Genomic DNA, 13346 nt, shown 5'->3' on the forward strand with positions numbered 1-13346 from the left:
TATAAATCCACTGTCACTTTACTAATTTTTATTTGAAAATACAGACAATCCTCCACTTTAAACGATTTGACTTACAAGTTTTCCTCTTTACGATGTATGAAAGCGATACACGTTCAGTAGAAATGGTGCTCAGAAGTTTGAATGTTGATCTTTTTCTGGGCCAACGGGATGTGCATGATCCTGCCTCATGATGCTGGCAGTGCAGGGAGCCTCAGCTCTCAGTCCGTCCGGCAATCACGAGGGTGAACAGCTGATACACTGCAACCACTCTGACCCCAGTCACCCGTTTTGTTTCCCACTTTCAGTGCAGTATTCAATCAGTTACAAAAGATACTTGACACTATTACTCAGCAGGCTTGTGTGAGATGCTTCTGTCTGACTGTGAGTGTCACTGCTCTGAGCGTGGTCACTGCAAGCAAGGCTAAGCTGGGACATTTGCTAGGTTTGATGTACCAAATGTATTTTTGACTTAGGATATTTTCAACTTAAGATGTTTTATTGAGACATAACCCCATCATAAGTTGAGGAAGATCTGTACTGCAAAGTTGGAAGTAATTGCTAATAACTAGATTTTTTTAATTATCTGTGCAAACTATTGAGTAGGTGAAAAGGAGTTTGTCCTGACCCTTTCATTTTCAGAATAATAGTATTTTGCCTTAACTTTCTTATAATATCTTTAAATATTAAATATTTCAAGTAATAATATTGTCAGCATGTTTGTTGTGTTTAGGTTTGGTGTAAAAGCACTTTTCATTCCTTGATTAATTGTACGCAGTTCAAAAATCATTAATCAATGATCTCTATCAAAAGAAAATGTTTTCTTTGAGGAAGATTAGCCCTCAGTTAACTACTGCCAGTCCTCCTCTTTTTGCTGAGGAAGCCTAGCCCTGAGCTAACATCCGTGCCCATCTTCCTCTACTTTATACATGGGATGCCTACCACAGCATGGCATGCCAAGCAGTGCCATGTCCGCACCCGGGATCCGAACCAGCCAACCCTGGGCCGCTGAGAAGCAGAAAGTGTGAACTTAACCACTGTACCACCGGGCAGGCCCCTCAAAAAATATTTTAAAGTTCTGTAACATCCTTGTTTTGTTATCCATTGGTTGCTGAAATTGCTGTTCATTTTAGTATTTTCCACAAAATATTTTAGAAAACAGTCACTATTCAAATTACCAGTATGCAAGCCTAAACGATAGCCTTGATTCCACACTGCTTTGTCAAGGTCTTGTGATTCAGAGAAGCTCTAAACGCAATTATTTAACCTGACTCTTTTCAGGGAAGATGTGAAAGAGGGGACTTCTACTCTTTGTTTTCCATGTGGAAATGTTTTTATTACCAGAAAAATAAAGCGACTCCTTCCTGCTGTTTAAAAAAAGGTCATAGAATATAAAAAAGTGTAAAGAAAAAGGTCTAAACCACTCTACCAAATCTTGACACCAGCCTAAAATATGCTTTCAGTCTATGGAAAGGGTACAAGATTAGGTATTAGGAACTGGTCCTTTTCTGTGGTGTGGCCTTAAGTAAATTCTAGATTTCAGAGATGCCCATGTTCAAATGAAAATTAAAAGGCACGTTTCAAAGTGAAATAGAAAAGATCTGGATTATTGATCATGTTAGGTTATGCATATATCTGTTCAGTTAGCATGAATAATTTGGTGCTGGCAAGTTTCAAATAAAAGGAAGATAAAATTACCTGTTAGTCTATTGTTAACCTTATTTATTTTGTAATGTTAATCAGGAGTCTGCAAAAATAACTTATGTTTTACATATAATTTACCTGTGATGCATGGAGAAGTTATTGTTTTCTCTCACATCCATTATAGATGTTCCTTTAATTTAGCTCCTTAAAGTATTTAGAATAAGGCAAGAGTGAAGATCATTTAAGACAGAATAAAAAATAATGGAGATGGTAGAAATGCTTTTCTTAAATTGCAGCCAGTTATCTTTGTCCTCTCCTTACCCTCTTCACAACATTTCCATGGTTTTCATTGCCTTTAACCCAAACTCTGTCACAGTTTGCAAAGCCCTTTATGAAATGTCCCTCCTTAACTTCCCCTGCCCTTCAGGAACTTCTTTAAATTCCTCAAATGTGTGTGTGTGTGTTTTTGCCTCCAGTCCTTCATGTTCCCTCTGAACTATTCCTTCAGATTTCACTTTAGTATCATTTCTGTTGAACTATATTGGATGCCCTGTGACTCCTATAGTGCAGCATTTACCACACTCTGGTGGTTGCTTGACGGCTGGTCTCTTTTGTGCTCCATCTTATCTCCTAATGAGAGGACCCTTGGGTGTTTTCCTCACCACTGCATTCCTAGCATCTAGTGCAGTATCTGGTCTCATTAAATATTTGCTGAATAACTGGATACATGAAAGGAGAGTTACAGGGACCATTAAAAAGGTAAAACAGGAAAGTATTCATTGCATTTTGCAATAAAGGCATTAATGACCTTAGCAATAGTAATTGCAACATCAGAAGAAAATGGCAGTACCAAGAGTTTGTATAATGCAAAAATTGCTGGTATTTTAAGAAAAAGTGGAATGTGGTGGCCACCATTTTTTACATTTTGTCCTAATATGCAGAGAGAGCCCTGGTACCAGGAATTCACATTTCTCTTGTCTTTTGGGCGGGAGACTCTTCAGCTAGAATAATCAGGGAAGAAAGTCCTAGTTAAAGTTGGTGTTTCTGTTAGATGCACTCATTGTGAGCAAAGTCCTCTGGTGGGAGAGTTCATTTACTGGGGAGGATCAGGAAAGGCTTCATGGAGGCCGTAATGATTAAGCTGAACCTCAGAGGTCGGGAGGACTTTAAACAGAGATGGATGAGCAAGACGGCAATATATTTAGTTTGTATCAGGAGAATGGTGTCTGCTTCTGTTCTGCCACTAGCTCTATTCTCAGGCATGTCCTGTGACACTTAATCTGGATCTGTTTTCTCATCCTGAAAATGAAGCAATAAATAAAGTCTTAAGCTATTAATGTTCTTTAATTCTAGATAGGGAGACTGGAATGTTGGGAGAAATGCCCAGTGGTTCAGTTTGGCAGCACCTAAAGAGAGAGACAGCATAAGAGTAAGTATGGAAAGGCCTTACTGCATTATTTACTATCTTGTACTAACTTGCAAGACTTTCAAAATATTTAAGCAACTAATTTGTACACTCACCCCACCATCAGCTCTTAGTGTATCTTGTGACGGTAGTGTGAGATTAATTAGAAACATGTCTGATATCAGCAGTCAATTATGAAGTATTTAAGGACTGTAGCCAAATAGTCTTCACCTGTCTCCAACAGCATGGTCTTGTACACAATAGGCACTTAAAAGTTATGTGTTGAGTAGATAGTGAATAGATAAATGAGGGTTTATTTGGGTACGGGTTCGGGTTCGGGTTAGGATTCAGGTTTGGGTTCGGTCTAGGGCTAGGGCTAGGGTCAGGGTCAGGGTCATGGTCAGGCCTAGGGCTGGGGCTGGGGCTGGGGTCAGGGCTGGGTTTGGGGCTGGGGTCGGGGTCGGGGTTAGGGTTAGAGGTTAGTGTTGGGGTTGGGACTAGGGCTAGGGCTAGGGCTAGGGCTAGGGGTTAGGGCTAGGGCTAGGGATTAGGGTTAGGGCTAGGGCTAGGGCTAAGTCTAGGGCTTAGGGTTAGGGCTGAGGCTAGGGTTTAGGGTTAGGGTTAAGGCTAGGGCTAGGGCTAGGCTTAGGGCTAGGCTTAGAGTTAGGGCTAGGGCTAAGGTTAGGGTTAAGGCTAGGGTTAGGGTTGGGCTTAGGGCTAGTGTTAGGCTTAGGGTCAGGGTTTGAGTAAATGTTTGGGTTCGGATTCAGATTCGGGTTCAGATTCGAGTTCAGGCTTAGTGTTTTTGGTTAGGGTTGGGTTTAGGGTAAGGGTTATTGTGAGGGTTATGGGTTATGGTTTGGGTCATGGTTGGGGTTGGTGTTATGGTTGTGGTTGTGGTTAGGCGGTAGGGTTTTTGCTAGGCATTAGGGTTGTGTGTGGGTTAGGGTTATGCTTAGGGTTGGGGTATGGATTAGGGTCATGGTTTAGGTTAGCTGGGTTAGGGTTATGGTTATGTTTAGGGTTAGGATTTAGTGTCAGTGTCAGGATCAGGGTCAGGGTCAGTGTTAGGCTTAGGGTTAGGGATATGGTTAGGTTTATGGTTAGGGTCAGGGTTAGGGTTAGAGTTAGATAGAGTTAGAACATCTGCTCTAAGCCATGTCCTACATTGCTCTAGAGGTGGAAGGCACAAAGCACTGAGTCAGTCCCTCCAAGGGAGATAAGCCACAAGCTGTCTTGCTTCCAGCTCTTTGGGAAGCTAAGAAACAACTCGCTCTACACAGTGCTCTTACAGCCTACCGGGAACGTTTCATACAAAGGCCTGTGAAACGCAGTTTCTTTCCAGCCCTGATCTCACTGAATTAGAACTTCTGCTCTGCCATGTCCTACATTTCCCTAGAGGTGGAAGGCACAAAGCCCTGCCTCCTTTGCTCAAGGGGAGACAGGCCACAAACAGTCTTGCTTCCAGCTCTTTGGCAAGCTGAGAAAGAACTCGCAGTTGGTTGCGGTGTGTCTGGGAGGTGGTTCTGGCCTGCTCGGCAGGTGGTTCAGGCGTGTCTGGCAGGTGGTTGCGGTGTGTCCTGGAGGTGGTTTCAGTGTGTCCGGCACTTGGGTTTTGCATGTCGGTGAGGTGGTTCCGGCATGTGATTCTGGAGTGTCCACCAAGTGGTTCTGGCATAGCCGGCAGGTGATTTTGACTTGTCCGGCAGGTGGTTCCGGCGAGTCGAGCAGGTGTTTCCGGCACGCTCGACAGGTGGTTCAGGCGTGTCCGGCAGGTGGTTGCAGCGTCTCCGGCACGTGCTTCTGGCACGTCTGAGAGGCGGTTCTGGCATGCCCGGCATGTGATTCCGGAGTGTCTGCCAAGTGGTTCTAGCGTAGCCGGCAGGTGATTTAGGCGTGTCCCGCAGGTGGTTCATGCGCATCCAGCAGGTGGTTGCGGTGTGTCCGGGAGGTGGTTCCGGCATGTCCGGCACGTGGTTCTGGCACGTCTGAGAGGCAGTTCTGGCATGCCCGGCATGTGATTGAGAAGCGTCCGCCAAGTGGGTCTGGCGTAGATGGCAGGTGACTTTGGCGTTTCCGGAAGTTGGTTGCGGCAAGTCAAGCAGGTGGTTCCGGTGTGCTAAGCAGGTGATTCCGGCGTGTCCGGCACGTGGTTCTGGCACGTGTGAGAGGTGGTTCCAGCATGCCCATCATGTGATTGCAGATTGTTGCCAAGTGGTACTGCCGTAGCCAGTAGGTGATTTTGGCGTGTCCAGCAGGTGGTTCCGGCGAATTGAGCAGTTGGTTCCGGCATGCCCATCATGTGATTCTGGACTGTCCACCAAGTGGTTCTGGCATAGCTGGCAGGTGATTTTGGCGTGTCCTGCAGGTCTTTCTGGAGTTTTAGGCTCGTGGCTCCAACTTGAAAGACAGGTGTTTGTGGCATTTCTTGCCCCCTGTTCTGACATATTCAGCAGGTGGTTTCAGTGTTTCTGGCACCTGGTTGCGGCATATCCAACAGATGGTTCCAATGTGTCTGGCATGTGGTTGTGCTACGTTTGGAAGGAGGTTCCAGCGTGTCTGTTGTGTGCAGCTGGCATGTTGAAGAGATGGTTCTGCAGTGTCATAACCATTGTTCCACTGTGTCTGGCAGGTGGTTACAGGTGTTCTGGCATGCATGGTGGGTGCTTCTGGTGTGCCTGGTGGGTCGTTCTGGCATGAATGTGTGGTGGTTTGAGAGTGTGTGGAGGGTTGTTTTGGCATGTCTCCTGGGGTTTTCCGGCATCTAAGGGGCATGATTCCTTTTCATAAGTCGGGTGAGTTTGTTCTCAGCTTCCTAAAGAGATGGAAGCAAGAGGGTCTGTGGCTTGTTGCCCCTTGAGGGGTGGAGCCAGTGCATTGTGCCTTCCACGTCTAGAGCAATGGAGGGCAAGGCTGAGAGCAAAGGGGCCTTTCTGACACGGGTGCTTTCCAACACTCTCTCCACCAGTGCACAACTGTGGTTGGTAAAAAGCATATTGTCTATCTCCTCCTAAGCACGTGGATGCACAATCATTTGGGACTCAGCCCAGTTGCTTAAGGGGAAGATGCAGGCATTTCCTCTGAGTCGGGTTGGCAAGGTGGAATTGCGGCAGAAGCAGAAATTCTAAAGCAGCGAGTTAAGGGCTGGGAAGAAATGCAATTTCAGCTGCCTTTGTATGAGAGGTTCCTGGTATGCTGTAATAGGACTGTGGAAAGTGAGTTGTTTCTCAGCTTCCTAAAGAGCTGGAAGCAAGACAGTTTATGGCTTGTCTCCCATTGAAGGATGGAGGCAGTGCTTTTTGCCTTCCACCTCCAGAGCAATGGAGGGCACGGCTGAGACCAAAGGGGGCTTTCTGACATTGGTGCTTTCTGACACTCTCCAAACCATTGCTCAAGGGCGGTTGGTTAAAAGCGTATTGTCTCTCTCCTCCTCAGCATGTGGAACCACAATCATCCGGGCCCCGTCCCCATCGCTTAAGGGGAAGATGTAGGCATTTCATCTGAGCCGGGTTGGCAAGGTGGAAATGTGGCAGATGCAAATGTTGCAGATCGGCGAGTTAGGGCTGAAAACAAATGGCGTTCAGCTGCCTTTGTATGAGATGTTCCCAGGACGCTGTAAGAGCACTGTGGAATGTGAGTGCTTTCCCAGCTTCCTAAAGAGCTAGAAGCAGGACAGTTTATGGCTTGTCTCCCATTGAAGGATGGAGGCAGTGCTTTGTGCCTTCCACCTCTAGAGCAATGGATGGCACAGCTGAGAGTAAGAGGGACTCTGCCATAGGTGCTTTCTGACACCCTTCAGGGTTGGAAGCAGTGACTTGTGACTTCCACCTCTAGAGCAATAGAGGGCCCACTGATAGCAAAGGGGGCTCTCTGCCATAGGTTCTTTCTGACACCCTTCAGGGGTGGAGCCAGTGCCTTGTGCCTTCCACCTCTAGAGAAATGGAGGGCATGGCTGAGAGCAAATGGGCCTTTCTGACATAGGTGCGTTCTGACTCTTTCTGCACCAGTGCACAATGGCGGTTTGTAAAAAGCCTATTGTCTGCTTCTCCTAAGCATGTGGAGGCACAATCATCTGGGCCTCGTCCCCGTTGCTGAAGGGGAAGATGTAGGCATATCGTGGAAGCCGGGTTGGCAAGGTGGAAATCTGGCAGAAGCAGAAGTTCCAAATCGGCGAGTAAAGGGCTGAAAAGAAATGGCATTTCAGCTGCCTTTGTATGAGATGTTGCCAGGACACAGAAAGAGCACTGTTGAAAGCGAGTTCTTTCTCAGCTTCCTAAAGAGATGGAAGGAAGATGGTCTGTGGCTTATCGCCCCTTGAGGGGTGGAGCCAGTGCATTGTGCATTCCACGTCTAGAGCAATGGAGGGCACGGCTGAGAGCAAAGGGGCCGTTCTGAAATAGGTGCTTTCTGACACTCTCTCCACCAGTGCGCAATGGTGGTTTGTAAAAAGCGTATTGTCTATCTCCTCCTAAGCAGGTGGACGCTCAGTCCTTTGGGACTCAGCCCAGTTGCTTCAGGGGAAGATGCAGGCATTTCCTCTGAGCTGGGTTGGCAAGGTGGAATTGTGGCAGAAGCAGAAGTTTTAAAGTGGTGAGTTAAGGGCTGGCAAGAAATGCCGTTTGACCTGCATTTCTGAGAGTTTCCCCATAGGTGGTTCCCGGGAGTCGAGCAGGTGGTTCTGGCGTGCTCGGCAGGTGGATCAGGCACATCCGGTAGGTGGTTGCGGTGTGTCCCGGAGGTGGTCCGGCGTGTCCAGCACGTGGTTCTGGCACGTCTGGTTGGTGGTTCCGGCATGCCCGGCATGTGATTCCGGAGTGTCCACCAAGTGGTTCTAGCGTAGCCGGCAGGTGATTTTGGCGTCTCCGGCAGGTGGGTGCGGCGAGTCGAGCAGGTGGTTCTGGCGGGCTCGGCAGGCGGTTCATGCATGTCCGGCAGGTGGTTGCGGTGTGTCTGGGAGGTGGTTCCAGCGTGTCCAGCATGTGGTTCTGGCACGTCTGAGAGGTGGTTCCGGTATGCCCAGCATGTGATTGCGGAGTGTCCGCCAAGTGGTTCTGTCGTAGCTGGCATGTGGTGCAGACTCGACCGGCAGGTGGTTGTGGGTTGTCTGGGAGGTGTTTCCAGCGTGTCTGGCAAGTGGTTCTGGCACGTCTGAGAGGTGTTTCTGGCTGTGTCCGGCAGGTGGTTGCAGCGAGTCGAGCAGGTGGTTCGGGCATGCTCGGCAGGTGGTTCAGACACGTCTGACAGGTGGTTGCGGTGTGTCCGGGAGGTGGATCCGGCGTGTCAGGCACGTGGCTCTGGCACGTCTGAGAGGTGGTTCTGGCATGCCCAGCATGTGATTCCGGAGCGTCCGCCAAGTGGTTCTGGTTCAGCCGGCAGGTGATTTTGGCGTGTCCAGCAGGTGGTTCCAGTGTGCTCGGCAGGTCGTTCAGGCACAGCCGGCAGGTGGTTGTGGTGTCTCAGAGAGGTGGTTCCGGCATGTCCGGCACGTGGTTCTAGCACGTCTGAGAGGTGGTTCCGGCATGCCCAGCATGTGATTCTGGAGTGTCCGCCAAGTGGTTCCACCGTAGCCGCAGGTGATCTTGGCGTGTCCAGCCAGTGGTTCCGGCGAGTTGAGCAGGTGGTTCCGGCGTGCTCGGCAGGTGGTTCAGGCGTGTCCAGCAGGTGGTTCTGGTACATTCGGAAAATGGTGTCTGCCTGTCGGTTGAGTGCTTGTGGCATGGCCAGGAGTCAGTTCTGGCATGTCAGACTGATGGTTCTATTGTGGCCGGTGGGTGGTTACAGGTGGTTCTGGCGTGTCCAGTGGGTGCTCCCGGTGTGTCTGGTGGGTCATTCTGCATGTCTGTGTGGTGCTTCTGGAGTTTCCGGCATGTGGTTCCAGCATGGATGTCAGGGTTTTCCGGCGTCCAAGTGGCGGGGTTCCCACGTATCCAGCAAGTGGTTTTGGCATGTCTGGCAGGTGGTTCCGGGGAGTCAAGCAGGTGGCTCCGGCGTGTTCAGCAGGTGGTTCAGGCGTGTCCAGCCTGTGGTTCTGGTCTGTCCAGCAGGTGGTTCTGGCAAGTCAAGCAGGTGGTTCCAGTGTGTTCGGCAGGTGGTTCAGGTCTGTCCGGGAGGTGGTTCTGGCATGTCCAGCACGTGGTTCTGGCATATTTAAGAGGTGGGTCTGGCATGCCAGGCATGTGATTCTGGAGTGTCCGTGAAGTGTTTCTAGTGTATCCAGCAGGTGATTTTGGCATGTGAGTCAAGTGGTTCTGGCGTGTCCTGCAGGTGCTTCTGGCTCCTACTGGATCTTATTCTCCTGTTTCCATAGTGTGCTGATGATGGTTTCAAAGTGTCCGACAGTTGGTTCCAGCGTGTCAGGCAGGTGGGTCACACATGTCCTGCCTGAATCATTCGGCTAAGGCATGAATGATTGTGCTTATACATGCTTAGGAGGAGAAAGACTATAGGATTTAAATCAACCGATATTTTGAAGTTAATAAAGAACTTGCTTTCCACAGTGCTATTACAGCATAGTGGCAACCGATCCTACTACCCTTGTGCACTGGTGGAGAGAGTGTCAGAAAGCACCTATGTCAGACAGACCAAGTTTGCTCTCAGCTATGTCTGACGTTGCTCTAGAGATGGAAGGAACAAAACAATGCCTCCATCCCTCAAGGGGAGACGAGCCACAATCCATCTTTCTTCCAGCTCTTTAGGAATCTGAGAAAGAACTCGCTTTCCAAAGTGCTCTTAAAGCATACTGGGAACATCTCATACAAAGGAAGCTGCAATGCTGTTTCTTTAGAGCCCTTAATTCATTGCTTTAGAACTTCTGCTTCTTGGACATTTGCATCTTGCCACCTGGCTCAGACGAAATGCCTACATCTTGTCCTTAAGCAACAGGGTTGAGGACTGAATGACTGTGCTTCCACATGCTTAGGAGGAGACAGACAATAGGCTTTTTACCAACCACTGTTGTGCACTGGTAGAGAGAGTGTCAGAAAACACCCATGTCAGAAAGGCCCCTTTGCTCTCAGCCATGCCCTCCATTGCTTCTGAGTTGGAAGGCACAAGGCACTGGCTCCACCCCTCAAGGGGAGACAAGCCACTGACCATCTTGCTTCCATCTCTTTAGGAAGCTGAGAAAGAACTCGCTTTCCACAGTGCTCTTACAGCGTCCTGGGAACATCTCATACAAAGGCAGCTGGACGCCATTTCCTTTCAGCCCTTAACTCACTGATTTTGAACTTCTGCTTCTACCACATTTCCACCTTGCCAACCCGGCTCAGACGAAATGCCTACATGTCCCCTTAAGCAACAGGGATGAGGCCCAGATGATTGTGCTTCCACATGCTTAGGAGGAGACAGGCAATAGGCTTTTTACAAACTGCCATTGTGCACTGGTGGAGAGAGTGTCAGAAAGCACCCATGTCAGAAAGGCCCCTTTACTCTCAGCCATGCCCTCCATTGCTCTAGAGGTGGAAGGCACAGGGCACTGGCTCTGGCTCCACCACTCAAGGGGTGACAAGCCACAAACCATCTTGCTTCCAGCTCTTTAGGAAGCTGAGAAAGATCTCGCTTTCCACAGTGATCTTACAGCGTCTGGGGAACATCTCATACAAAGGCAGCTGAAGGCTGTTTCTTTTCAGCCCTTAAGTCACCGATTTTGAACTTCTGCTTCTGCCACGTTTCCACCTTGCCAACCCATCTCTGATGAAATGCCCACATCTTCCCCTTAAAGAATGGGGATGTGGGCTGGATGATTGTTCTTCCACATGCTTAGGAAGAGAGAGACAATAGGCTTTTAACAAACCGCCATTCTGCTCTTCTGTAGAAAGTGTCAGAAAGCACATATGTCAGAAAGACTCCTTTGCTCTCAGCCATGCTCTACCTTGCTCTAGTGGTTGAAGGCACAAAGCACTGTCTCCATTTCTCTAGGGGAGACAAGCCAAAAACCATCTTGCTTCCAGCTCTTTAGGAAGCTGAGGAAGAACTCACCTGACTTATACCAAGGAACCATGCCCCTTAGACAGTGGAAAACTCTGAGGGACATGCCAAAACCACCCAGTGCACTCTGTCTAACCACCAAATAGTCATGCCAGAATGACCCACCAGACACACCAGAAGCACCCACAGTACATGCCTGAACCACCTGGAACCACCTGCCAGACACAGTGGAACAATGATTCTGACATGGCAGAACGTTCTCTTGGACATGCCAGCAGCACACAACAGACACCCCAGAACTATCTTCCAAACATAGCAGAACCACATGCCAGACACATTGGAAACACCTGTTGGATATGCTGCAACCAGGTGCCAGATACACTGAAACCACCTGCCAAATACATCAGAATGAGGTGTCAGACACGCCGCAAACATCTGTCATACAAGCCAGAACCACCAGCCAAACACGCCAGAACAACCTGCCAGAAATGCCAAAATCACCTGCCAGATACACCAGAACCAGGTCCTGATATGCCAGAACCAATTCCCGGAAAAGTCCAGAACAACCTGCCAGAAACACCGGACTCAACCACTGGACATGCGGGAATGAACAGCCAGACACATCGGAATGAACACTCTGAAAGCACCAACTGCACATGATGGAATCACATCTCGGACACATGGTAGCCACCTGCCGGACACACCGGAACCACCTTCAGAACATAGTGGAACCACATGCCAAACACACAGGAACCACCTGCCAGACACCATGGAACCAACTGTCAGATACGCCAGAACAAGGTGCCTGTATGCTGAAGCCACCTGCCGAATCACCAGAACCATGTGCTGGACACGCCAAAACCATGTGACGGGTACATCAGAAACAGGTCCCACAGAGGCCAGAACCAGGTTCTGACATGCCAGGACCACCTGCTGGACACGCCTGGTCCACCTACCAGTCTTGCAAGAACCACCTCCCGGATACACTGGAAACAGGTGTAGCACACGCCAAGACCAGGTGCCAGACACGACTGAAACACCTGCCAGACATGCCAGAATCAGTTGCCAGACATGCTGGAACCACATGCCACACATGGTGAAATCACCTGCCAGATATGCCAGAACCATGTGTTGCACAGGCCGGAATCACCTACCGGACATACCGGCACCACCTGTTGGATACGCCGCAACCGAGTGCCTGATTCGCTGAAACTACCTGCCAGACAAGCCAGAACCAGGTGTCGGACATGCCTGGACAACCCACCGGACATGGAAAAATCACCTGCATGATACCCCGTAACCATGTGCCACACAGAACGGAACTACCTGCCAGACATGCCAGAGCCACCTGCTGGATACGCCAGACACAGCCACAGCACACTCCGGAACCAGGTGCCCCACATGACTGATCCACCTGCCGGACAAGACTGAACCATCTGCCGGACATGCCAAAACCACCTTCTGCATGTGCCAGAACCATCTGTGGAAAACGCCAGAACCACCTGCCACACTTGTGTGTCTGGAATACCCGCCAGAAGAACCTGACATCCATGCCAGAACCACCCACTGGACACTCTGGAACCACCACACAGACATGCAGAACGACCCACCAGACACACCAGAAGCACCCACCGGACACACCAGAACCATCTAGAAGCACCCGCCAGACACACTGGAACCATCACTCTGACATGCCAGAACAGACTCCCGGCAATGCCACAAGCACTCAACAGACAGGCCAGAACCATCTTCCAAATGTACCAGAAAATCATGCCAGACACACAGGAACCACCTGCCAGAAACTTCGGAACCACCTGTTGGTTATGCTGGAAGCAGGTGCCTGATACAGACAAACCACCTGCCGAATATGCCAGAAGGAGGTGCCAGACACACCACAAACACCTGCCAGACAAGCCGAAACCACCAGCCTAATATGCCGGAACAACATGTCGGACACGCCAAAATCACCTGCTGGATACACCGGAACTAGGTCCAGGATATGCCAGAATCAATTTCTGGAAAAGGCTGGATCAACATGCCGGACATGCCAGAAACACCCACTGGACATGCGGGAACCAACTGCCAGACATGCTGGAACCAACACCTGGACACTCTGAAAGCACTAATGGCACACGATGGAACCACATGTGAGCCATGTGCCTACCTTGTGCCAGTGGACCCTGAACAACGAGCCAACATCTCTCGACCTTGGTACAGCCTTGCTTGAACCACATGCCATCCGCATCTGAGCCACAAGCCAGCCACACCTGAACCACACGTCAGCCACACTGGACTCACGCATAAGCCACATGTCAGCCATGTCTGAGCAATGTGTCACCAACACTTGAACCTGTCCTCCATTGCTGCCCCATGC

The sequence above is a fragment of the Equus caballus genome, chromosome 4 (assembly GCF_041296265.1).
Source record: "Equus caballus isolate H_3958 breed thoroughbred chromosome 4, TB-T2T, whole genome shotgun sequence".
NCBI lineage: Eukaryota > Metazoa > Chordata > Mammalia > Perissodactyla > Equidae > Equus > Equus caballus.